The sequence below is a fragment of the Bos taurus genome, chromosome 6 (assembly GCF_002263795.3).
Source record: "Bos taurus isolate L1 Dominette 01449 registration number 42190680 breed Hereford chromosome 6, ARS-UCD2.0, whole genome shotgun sequence".
In the NCBI taxonomy this organism is placed as follows: domain Eukaryota; kingdom Metazoa; phylum Chordata; class Mammalia; order Artiodactyla; family Bovidae; genus Bos; species Bos taurus.
Window position 1 is genome coordinate 67,335,667 of NC_037333.1, and position 12,076 is coordinate 67,347,742.

The 12,076-nt window shown below is 39.1% G+C and overlaps 1 protein-coding gene across 10 annotated transcripts in view; it reads right to left on the reverse strand.

Annotated features, from left to right (window-relative positions):
• FRYL (FRY like transcription coactivator) overlaps positions 1–12,076 on the reverse strand; it is a 269,078-nt gene that overhangs the window by 156,275 nt on the left and 100,727 nt on the right. The window lies entirely within an intron of this gene.

Sequence of the window (12,076 nt, forward strand, 5' to 3'; positions counted from 1 at the left end):
TCCTCCGTCCACAGGATTCTCCAGGCAATACTGGAGTGGGTTGCTATTTCCTTCCTCATAATGAGATGCAATGCAGTTTCAATCCCTGTGTTGGGAAGATGGCCTGGAAGAGGGCGTGGCAACCCACTCCAGTAGTCATGCCTGGAGAATCTCATGGACAGAGGAGCCTGGTGGGCTACAGTCCACAGGGTCACAGAGTTGGACACGACTGAAACGACTTAGCACGAATGCACATACTAAAAAAAAAAAAAAAAGCATTTAAAAATAATACAAACACTATTGTCTAAATCAAAAGATAACTATAATCAGAACAGACTATAACTATAATCAGAATATAACTATTATCAAAATATAGTATAAAATGTATAACATCACTAATCACCAGAGAAATGCAAATTAAAATCACAGTGAGATTATCATCTCACACCTGTTAAAATGGCTATCATCAAAAAGACCACAAGTAACAAATGTTGTCAAGGATTGTGGAAAAAAGGAAACCCCTTGTATACTATTGATGGGAATGTAAATCGGTGCTGCCACTGTGGAAAACAACACGGAGGTTTCTCAAAAAACTAAAAACAGAACTACCATATATACCAACTGGGTATATTTTCAAAATAAAGCAAAAATACAAATTCAAAAAGATACATGCACCCCAGTGTTCTCAGCAGCATTAATAACAATTGCCAAGATGTGGAAGCAACCTAAGTGTCCATCAACAGATGCAGGGATAAAGAAGATGTGGCGTATATGTATGTATGTGTATGTGGAATACTATTTAACCTTAAAAAAGAATGAAATTTTGCATTTGTAACAACATGGATGGACCTGGAGGACATAATGCTAAGTGAAGCAAGCCAGACAGAGGAAGACAAATACTGAATAACATAAGTTATATGTGGTATCTAAAATACAACTAACTAACTAATGAAAAAGAAGCAGACTCATAGATATAGAGAACTAGTGATTTTCAATGGGGCAGGGAAGAGGAGAGGAGTAATACAGTGGCAGGGGATTAAGAAGTAAAAACTACTATGTATAAATAAATTACAAGGATACACTGTACAACACAGGGAATATACCCAATATAGTATAACTATAAATACAGTCAACCTTTAAAAATTGTGAATCACTATATTGTATACCTGTAACTTATGTAATATTGTACATCAAATATACTTAAATTTAAAAAAACTTAGTAAAATAGGTAAAATATATCTATCTGTCTACATATAAATAATTATATCAGAATGTTATGCAAAAGTAATCAACTCAGTGAATATTAAATGTACATAAACCAGATTAATATAAAAGATTGGAGAACCTTGCCAAAATTTCAGAAAAAGAATTCAACATAGCAAAGGTAGAAGAAAAGGGGGATTTATTTAGTAATAATTTTGGAATATCTTGCTACTCATTTGCAGAAAAATAAATATAACATATTCAAAGACCAAATTCCAGATGGATATGAAGTAAAAATGTTTTAAAGTCTTAGAAAAGAATTCAAAGTCAACATGCATAATCCAGGAAAGAGGAGACCTTTAGTGAAGATAGAAGGCCCAAAATTATTTAAAAAGAATGCCTTTGACCAAAGAAAAATTTTAAATATTTATAAGGAAACGATACTGTAAACAAGAAAGGACAAAAGTTGGGGGGAAAGTAGAATGTAGATGACAGAAAATATAAAATATAAATATAAAATATTCAAATTTACAAGAGAAAGACAACACAATGGAGAAAAAATGGCAAAAGATATAATTAGACAATTATCATAAGAACCAATCTAAAAAGACAACAAACATATGAAAAAAATATTCAGACTTTGTACTGGCCAGAAAATGAAAATTAAACTTGCAGTGAGCTTTCACTTTATACACAAATATTAAATTTGTGGCAAATATTCAAAAGAATAATTGGATGTATAGCTGAAAAGGTACAAGGAAATTAACACAACACATTGCTGATGGAAAAGTCCTGTTCAACAGTCAAGAAGGGTGGACAAAGGATGAGTGTTCTGGCCCCTATAGCAGAGCCTGGGCAGATAATAAATTTCTTTGATCTTTAGGCTCTCCATCCAACTTCCTGATTACAGTTTAACTTTGTATGACCTACCCCACAAGCAGAGCAAAGAACGGTCAGTCTGCCAGCTCCAGCATTAATGTTCTTTCACTTGGCATATTTCTCATTGTGAATTAGTAAATTGGCACACGTAAAAGCTTGTCTCTGTCAGAAGACTGTTTATAAAAATTCTGCCCCTTGAGAAAGATTTCACATCCACTCTCAGCATTCTGGCAGAGTCAGGATTTCCTGACCTGATGGTGGTCTTTGCTGGCCTTCTCTGGCAATTCCTTAAATCAGAATCAAACTCTCTGGAGGGAGACCCAGGCATCTGTATGTTTCTGAAAACTCCCCAGCGTGACTCTCTTTTGCTGTGCTTAGTTGCTCAGTCGTGTCCAATTCTTTGCGACTCCATGGACTGTAACCCACCAGGTTCTTCTGTCCATGGGGATTCTCCAGGCGAGAATACTGGAGTGGGTTGCCATGCACTCCTCCAGGGAATCTTCCTGACCCAGGGATCAAACCTGCGTCTCCTACATTGCAGGCAGATTCTTTACCGGCTGAACCATCGAGGAAGTAGCCAGGGTGAAAACCACTGCCTTTCACTATTCTTCCAAAGCAGAACATTGGTTCCACACAATGATTTTATTTAAAACTAATTTTGATGATAAAAAGTTTCAAAAACACCATAAACAAGGAAACCTACTTATATAATATCACAAACAACATCCATCAGAGTTAGATGAATGCATGTCAGGGACAGAGCTCTAGGGAGCAGAGTAAAGGATCATTTATAGGATAAATAAAAAATCTAATTTTAAAAAGTTATGTATAATTCTCTCAATTCATACTAGAAATCTTAAACTGATTTTTCTCTCAGGCTTTCAGTCTCTTCACTTTACTCACTATCGATGACCTAAACCACATATCTCGGTCGCCAATCAATCTTTGCCTTTCATTATCTGTTATTTCAAAGAATAAAGTTTCAGTGATATAAACTTAAAGAGTTATCACTGATTTCTCCCTGTGCCCTATATTTCATATCTAGTCTAGCCATCAAATACCATGACTACTAAAAGTAATCCCCACTTCCTTTTTCTGCATAGCTGAACTTTCTGCATAACTGAATTTTTAAGTTCAGGTCCTAATAACAGTCTACGTAAACTCGTTAAAAGTCTTCCTTCACAGTCATCCCCTGCCTCTCAGCTGATGAAATATCAACTTCACATAGCAGCCAAAGGGACTACTTCATATTTGAACCATGTGTGTGTGCCTGCCTTCTAAGTCACTTCAGTCGTGTCCGACTCTTTAAGATCCTGTGGACTGTAGCCCACCAGGCTCCTCTGTCCATGGGATTCTGCAGGCAACAATACTAGAGTGGGTTGCCATGCCCTCCTCCAGGGGATCCTCCCCATCCAGGTATTGAACCCACATCTGTTATGTCTCTTGCACTGGGAGGTAGGTTCTTTAACACCAGCACCTCCTAGGAACCCCATATTTGAACCATACTAGCACGTGAGTCTGAGTGAAATCCGGGAGTTGGTGATGGACAGGGAGGCCTGGCATGCTGCGATTCATGGGGTCGCAAAGAGTCAGACATGACTGAGTGACTGAACTGAACTGAACTGAACTGAGGCCTTTATATTGGAGAAGGAAATGGCAACCCACTCCAGTATTCTTTCCTGGAAAACACCATGGATGGAGGAGCCTGGCAGGCTGCAGTCCATGGGATAACAGTCAGACATGACTGAGCGACTGAGCAGAGGCCTTTATATATGGAGACCCTGGTAGCTCAGACAGTAAAGAATCTGCCTGTAATGCAGGAGACCTGAGTTCGATCCCTAGGTTGGAAAGATCCCCTGGAGCAAGGAATGGCAACCCACTCCAGTACTCTTGCCTGGAAAATCCCAGGACAGAGGAGTCTGGTGGGCTACAGTCCATGGGGTGGCAAAGAGTTGGACACAACTGAGCAATTAACACTTTAAACAACACAAGGGCCCTTATATGAGCTTCGCAGGTAACTCAGAGGTAAAGAATTTGCCTACAATGCAGGAGACTGCAAGAGACGTGGGTTCGATCCCTGGATTGGGATTCAGTATTCTTGCCGGGAAAATCCCATGGACATAGGAGCCTGGCAGGCTTCGGTCCATGGGGTCACAAAGAATTGGACACAACTGAAGCGACTGAGAACACACGCACACAGGTCCTTATATATCAAACATCGCAATGCAGGGCCTCTGTACTCTGCAAAAAAATGCACCACTAACCTTACTTTCAAGAATATTACTAAAGCCATTTTACTGGAGTCATCGTTTTCTTTTCTTCCACAGTCTCCCTACAATAAGAATGGTTCAAAACTTTATGTGAATTTTCTTCATCTTTTTTTTTTTAGAACAATTTTTTAAAGAGCAGTTTTTAGGCTCACAGCTAAATTGAGAGGAAGGTACAGAGACAACCCATATACTTCCTGCTCCCACACATGCATCCTTCCCCCATAATCTACATCCGTTAGTACACTTGCTGCAGTTTATGAGACTACATCGTTATCACCCAGAGTCTACATTAGGGTTCACTCTTTGTGTTGTACACTCCGTAGGTTTGAACAAACGTACCCCGTATGGAACAACTGACTGGTTCAAGCTTGAGAAAGGAGCACAACAGGGCTGTTTGCTCTCACCCTGTTTTGCAAATGCTAAGCACATCATGAGAAATGAGAAATGCTGGGCTGGATGAGTTACAAGTTGGAATCAAGATAAGCAGGAGAAACATCAACAACCTCAGATATGCGGATGATACCACCCTAATGGCAGAAAGCAAAGAGAAACTTAAGAGCTTCTTTTAGGAGGAGAGTGAAAGAGCTGGCTTAAAACTAAATATTAGAAAAACCAAGATCATGGCATCTGACCCCATTACTTCCTGGCAAATAGAACAGGAAACGGTGGAAGTAGTAACAGATTTCCTCTTCTTGGGCTCTGAAATCACTGCGGATGGTGACTCCAGCCATGAAATCAGAAGACGATTGCTTCTTGGCAGAAAAGTGATGACAAACCTCGTCAGTGTGTTGAAAAGCAGAGACATTACTCTCCCGACAAAGGTCTGTATAGTCAAAGCTATGGTCTTCCCAGCGGTCACATATGGTTGTGAGAGTTGGACCGTAAAGAAGGCAGAGCGTCAAAGAACTGATGCCTTTGAGCTGTGGTGCTGGAGAAGACTCCAAAGAGTCCCTTGGACAGCAAGGAGATCAAAACAGTCAATCTTAAGGAAGAGCAACCCTGAATACTAGCTGAAAGGACTGATGCTGAAGCTCCAGTATTTTGGTCATATGATGCGAACAGCCAACTTACTAGAAATGTCCCTGATGCTGGGAAAGATTGAGGGTAGAAGAAGAGGGTGTCAGAGGATGAGATGGTTGGATGGCATCACTGATGCAATGGACATGAACTTGGGCAAACTTCAGGAGATGGTGAAGGACAGGGAAGCCTGGCATGCTGTAGTACGTATGGTTGCAAAAAGTCGGACAAGACTGGGCCACTGAATAACAATATCCATCATTATAGTATCATACAGAGTAGTTTATTTTCCCTAAAAATCCTCTGTGCACCACCTACTCATCCCTCCCTCTCCCAATCCCCAGCAATCACTCTTCTTACTGTCCCCATAATTTTGGCCTCTTCTAGAATGTCATACAGTATGTAGCCTTTTCAGACTGGCTTCTTTCACTTAGTAATATGCAATTATGTTTCCTCCATGTCTTTTCATGGTTTGATAGCTCATTTCATTTTAGCACTGGATAATGTTTCATAGTCTGGATGTACCACAGTTTATTTATGCATTTATCTACTCAAGGACATCTTGGATGCTTCTAATTTTCGGCCATTATGACTAAAGCTGCTATAAACATCAGTGAAGCTTATTTTAAACAACAAAGATCCACTGAATACATCTAATGTAAATCTCTTATTTGTTATTATGTTATCAGTTCAGTTCAGTTCAGTCGCTCAGTCGTGTCCAACTCTTTGCGACTCCATGAATCGAAGCACGCCAGGCCTCCCTGTCCATCACCAACTCCTGGAGTTCACTCAAACTCACGTTATACTGTTACTATATTGCATGTTAATGGATATTAATAGATTCTTCAATTTTTGAATGCCTTTGCTAACTAGGTAATTTATGTTCTCTTTGACCAATGAATATATCTCTGAAATCAATGTCAATGAGAACATAAATTATGCTACCAAATTCATTTTATAAAACCCTAGTTAAAAACTTCCTTGACCTTTCATATTTAACCCAAGACCTATCGTTCTTAGTCTTAAATAGGTCCCATACCCATGATTAAGTGAGCTAATATTTTGTAAAGCATTTAGAAGAGTACCCACCAACCCACCCACACGGGAGGCATTACATACACGCTTGCTAAGGAAATAACATTTATTTATTCCACCTTCCTCTAGTGTCTGATCTACTGCGGTAGTAACCTAATGGCACCCTACTCCAGTACTCTCGCCTGGGAAATCCCATGGACGGAGGAGCCTGGTAGGCTCCAGCCCATGAGGTCGCTAAGAGTCGGACACGACTGAGTGTGAACTTTCACTTTTCACTTTCATGCATTAGAGAAGGAAATGGCAACCCACTCCAGTGTTCTTGCCTGGAGAATCCCAGGGACGGGGGAACCTGGCGGGCTGCCGTCTATGGGGTCGCACAGAGTTGGACATGACTGATGTGACTTAGCAGCAGCAGCAGCAGCAGCAGTAACCTAATGCAGCTTCCTATACATGCTGCATCCCTCTCTCATCCCCTTTTTTGTCCCCAACCCATGAAAAATGGAACTCTGATGAAATCACCTGAACCACTGTCACGAAGTCCATCAATGGCTCCCCCTCCGTTTTAGGTTTAAGATCAAAATATATGAGAAGGTCTTTAGGATATGTGGTCTGGCCTCTGACAACCTTTCTAGGTCATTCCCATCACTCTCCCGCATCCCTCAGCTCCAGTCAAACTGCTGTATTTCCTCCTACTCCCAGCACATCATATTCCTTCTACCCAGCTACTGCCCCCTGAAACTGTCAACTATTTCTTCCTTCACATTTCACTCAAGTCTCACTGTGTGTGTGTGCTGAGGTGCTCAGTCGTGTCCAAATCTTTGCAACCCGATGGATTGTAGCTCACCAGGCTCCTCTGTCCATGGGATTTCCCAGACAAAAACACTGGAGTCGGTTGCCATGTCCTCTTCCAGAAGATCTTTTTGACCCAGGGGTTAAGCCTGCATCTCTTGCATCTCTGGTATTGGCAAGCAGATTCTTTACCATAGTGCCATCTGGAAAAAGCCTCACTAGATCAGGGAAATTTTAAAATTGAAATATGAAGGATTAGAAGAAGTTCGTTGGATTAAAACATCTGGGTGTGTGTGTATGCGTGTTTGTTTCTTTGTAGGGGGAGTGTCTTAGTGCACCTTAACTTGTCTGTGCCCCTATCTACTCTTTTGTAAAAGCATCAGTTTTTAACAGATGAATGGACAATTAAAATATGGTATATTCATACAATGGGATATTATTCAGCCATGAAAATAATCAAGTACCAATATATCCTACAAATGGATGAACCTTCACTTCAGTTCAGTCGCTCAGTCGTGTCCGACTCTTCGCGACCCCGTGAATCGGAGCACGCCAGGCCTCTCTGTCCATCACTAACTCCCAGAGTGCACCCAAACTCATGTCCATCAAGTTGGTGATGCCATCCAGCCATCTCATCCTCTGTCATCCCCTTCTCCTCCTGCCCTCAATCCCTCCAGCATCAAAGTCTTTTCCAATGAGTCAACTCTTCACATGAGGTGGCCAAAGTATTGGAGTTTCAGCTTCAGCATCAGTCCTTCCAAAGAACACCCAGGACTGATCTCCTTTAGAATGGACTGGTTGGATCTCCTTGCAGTCCAAGGGACTCTCAAGAGTCTTCTCCAACACCACAGTTCAAAGGCATCAATTCTTCGGCGCTCAGCTTTCTTCACAGTCTAACCCTCACATCCATACATGTCCCCTGGAAAAGCCATAGCCTTGACTAGACGGACTTTTGTTGGCAAAGTAATGTCTCTGCTTTTTAATATGCTATCTAGGTTGGTCATAACTTTCCTTGGATGGTCATAATATTTCCAAGGATGAACCTTGGAAATATGGTAAGTGAAAGAAGTCACAAAAGAACATCTATAGCATGATTCCATGTATGTGAAAGGTCCAGAAGAGGCAAATCTGTACAAACAGAAGTCAGAAGACTTTACCAGAAGTTATGAATATGTGGTTTCCTTTTGAGGTGATAAAAATGTTCAACAATTAGAAAGTAATAATTGTTATACATACAATTCTGTGAATACACTAAATACTATGAAATTATATACTTTAAAAGGATGAATTTTATGGTATGTGAATTATATCACAATAAAGCTGCTTTTTTTAAAAAAGCAATAACAGCTTTTCTCAGATTATAAGGATTATAAGAGATTTAAAGTATGTGTATGTTATTGAACACACACACGCATTTACACAATTATACTATGCACTTAACACATACCAGACCCATAAGTACTTCAATAAATGGTACATATTATTTTGAGGAAATAACACAGGTTTTAACTGAAATTAGATGAATGCATAATTGTGCTTTTAGGATTTGATTTTTACTATTTTTGCAATCCAAGAAAAACATCTGAAAAAAAAAAAAAAACATCTGGACATTAAAAACACTGCTTATGAATTTTTACATTGTGTAAAAATCCAAGTAAATTATGCAAATCTAATTTTTTAACATACTTTATCTTACTCACATTTTAATTTATAAAACTGTGGTTAAATAAGTCCATTTATTTCTTCTATGTCTGTGATAAAAACTGAATTCTTTGAAACACTGTCACAAAATTATGAAAGTAAATTCTATAAATTAATATATTTACAAGAGGCAGTATATTGATAATAACTGTATCTGTTACCTTACACTGCAGATATATAACTAAATAGATCTTAGTACTAATTCTTGCCTTGTCTTATCAATTTTAGAGAGCTAAGCTAATCTTTAAAATGATAACATCCTCACTACACTGCTGGTTTAACAGAATGTTCCTGATTCAGTTTTTAAAAGAAGTAATGCCTAAAACTGTTGGCACAAAGACAAAATCCTGAATTTAGGCCATATGAATGTCACTTCATTGTTGTTACTGAAAGAAATAAGCTCAACTATAATCAAACTTCAGCAGTACTGCATCAACATTCTGCCAGCTAAGCAGGCCTTGAAACCAGAGGGCCTCTAGCAAATAATATAAAATGTGGCATCGATCATTAATACAAATCATGGCAAATGCATCTACATGAAACATTATTATATTTAATGATAAAGAATTATAATATATATTGCTAATAAGTTATTTTCAATAACAAAAATCAGATCTTTCTCTTTCCTTTTTTCTTTGGAGGATAGGGGCAATATTTGAAATATATATAACTTATTTAACAGAAAAATTACTTTCCATCTCTTTCTTCTCCCTAAAAGCTATTAATAAAGCTAGTTTTTCTCAGCTTTTCCCAAGGAATTTACTGAACAGAATTTAGTCAAACATTATTATCTTTTTTAATCACTGAGGGATCCTTCTATGCATTCCTACTTCAGAAACTGTTCCCCTGAGAGACATCACTAGTATAATAATAATCACATAGTCTAAGAGGGCTCGTATATTTGTCCTCCTACCTTTTTTCCTATTATTAATCCATTCCAACAAAAATGTGTGCAGCTCTAAGCTTTATCTTAATTGCCTACACATTTATCAGAAGTTAAGTAAGCATTAAGTCTACAAAGAAAAACAAAACCACAACCAACCTATGCCCTTCGGGAGCTTATCCTCAAGTAGCAGAGGAAGACATGAACGGTGCGGTTAGTGTAGCGATAACATTGATATTAAAGTGAAGAACAGAACAGACTACACACTTAGTATCTGGCTGACTCAAGAAAGGGTAGGTCTTCAAACACGAGTAAGAATTCACTGTGAAGCAGACAAAGAGGTGAGGGGGTAGGAGGTGCATTCGAGGCAAACGCAGCCGCAAACAGTAAGGCACGGCATGCTCCAGGAACCAGGTGAGTGTGGCAAGAGAGAAGACCAGCAAGATGAGCAGGGCTAGATGACGACAGGCTCCACCACACAGGGGACAGGAAGACTAGGCAGTTAAGGAGGGGAGAGACTCTAGATGCAGACATTTAGAAGGGGCTCCGGGCAGCAATGGGGAGGATGCAGAAAGGATGGAAAAGAAGCTATGGCCATACTCCAGGTGATAAGGCAGAGGCCTGAACTAAGGCAAGTTAAGCGGTGGTGGCAACAGAAGGCAGGAGAGACTAAGGACACTTCAGAAGGTAGAATTCAGAAGGCAAGTCTTGGTGAGTGACTCAAAGGGCTGAGTCAGAAACCTGGTTTCTGGTTTGGGGAGACTGTGGGTGGCTGTACTGCCTACCACCACGGGTAGCATCTGATTATTCAAAACTGAATTCCAATAAATGCCTTTTCTGCTAAGTCTTCTCTGCCCTCTGTGGTTCAATATGATTCCTTCCACCCTAGGATTCCCTGTGTCTATAGTGTGTACCAGATATTTGGTTAAGTCATAATGCATACATAACATTTTTAATTTAACTTCCTTACTGTGAACTTTTCATGTATATTTTCTGTCTCTGAGTAAACTATCAATAGAAGTTCCTTATAATCAAATATCACAAGGTTACAGAGCAGTATATACTCAATAAACGCTCACTGATTCAAGTGTTGTGCTTGTGTGTGCTTGTGCTTAGTCGCTCAGTCGTGTCTGACTCTTTGAGACTTCATGGACTGTAGCCCGCCAGGCTCCTCTGTCCAAGGAATTCTACAGGCAAGAATACTGGAATGGGTAGCCGTTCCCTTCTCCAGGAGATCTTCCCAACCCAGGGATCGAACCTGGGTCTCCCACACTGCAGGTGGATTCTTTACCATCTGAGCCACCAGGGAAGTCATATTATGAATAGATACTGGGAAGAGATAGATAACCACTGTCCTTTTCTAGGGTCTTAAGACTATCCTCTCTCTCTCTCTTTAAATACAGTAGGGCTAAATGAGGATTAAAATTTTTTAAAAAAAGATATCCACAGATGCTGGTGAAATAAAAATATTCTCCCACTTTCCAGGACTAGGGCAGACATGGTTAGGGCCGTATTGAACAGTGAGAGCTCTCACTTCTTTTCAGTAGTTAGCCACTGTTTTAAAACTATTAAAAAATATCTTTAAGAGATTTGTACCATGAATGCCCAAGGGCAATGGGATGCCCACAAACCGAATCATTTTTTTACTAACAGTGAACAGCAAAGGTTTTACAAACATCTGTTTTGGGTTCACTCTTGGATTCAAGGAATATGACTGCATGAGATTTGGCTGTGGATGGTTATATGGTTCATGTAATGACATGTAAAATGTTTAAATGGTCACAAAACAAAATAACCACATAGTTCACAAGCATCTAAACAAACTAAGTTTTTATAGGACAAGCTGCTGTGTATAATCTAATATACACTGTTTCTCTATAAGAACCCATTTATAGCTTCATTCTCACTACAAAACTGTCTTACTATTTTTAAAAAAGTACATGGTAGGGACGGGGGAAGAAGGGAGAAGGAGAGGGAAAAATAAAAAAAAATTAACAACCAGAGTCTAGTTTATTTTAGTAAATATGTATTCCATAGTATCTTTTTAAGTAGTAAATTATTTAAATTAGTCAGTAATTATAATTCTCCAATATTTTAACTATGTATATTCACTTAGAAGCTTTCCTCATACAAAGATAATTTTCTGCCATCTGTCACAATAATATCTCCATATGGAAGCATTACTTACATATCAAAAATAAAAGAGAAATAAGAGATTGTAAATGTAGTATATTTGGCATAATACAAATCTCAAATTATAGTCTATAAAGTTCTATTTTAAGAAGTCCTCCATATCAACATTTGCTCTTTTATATTATTT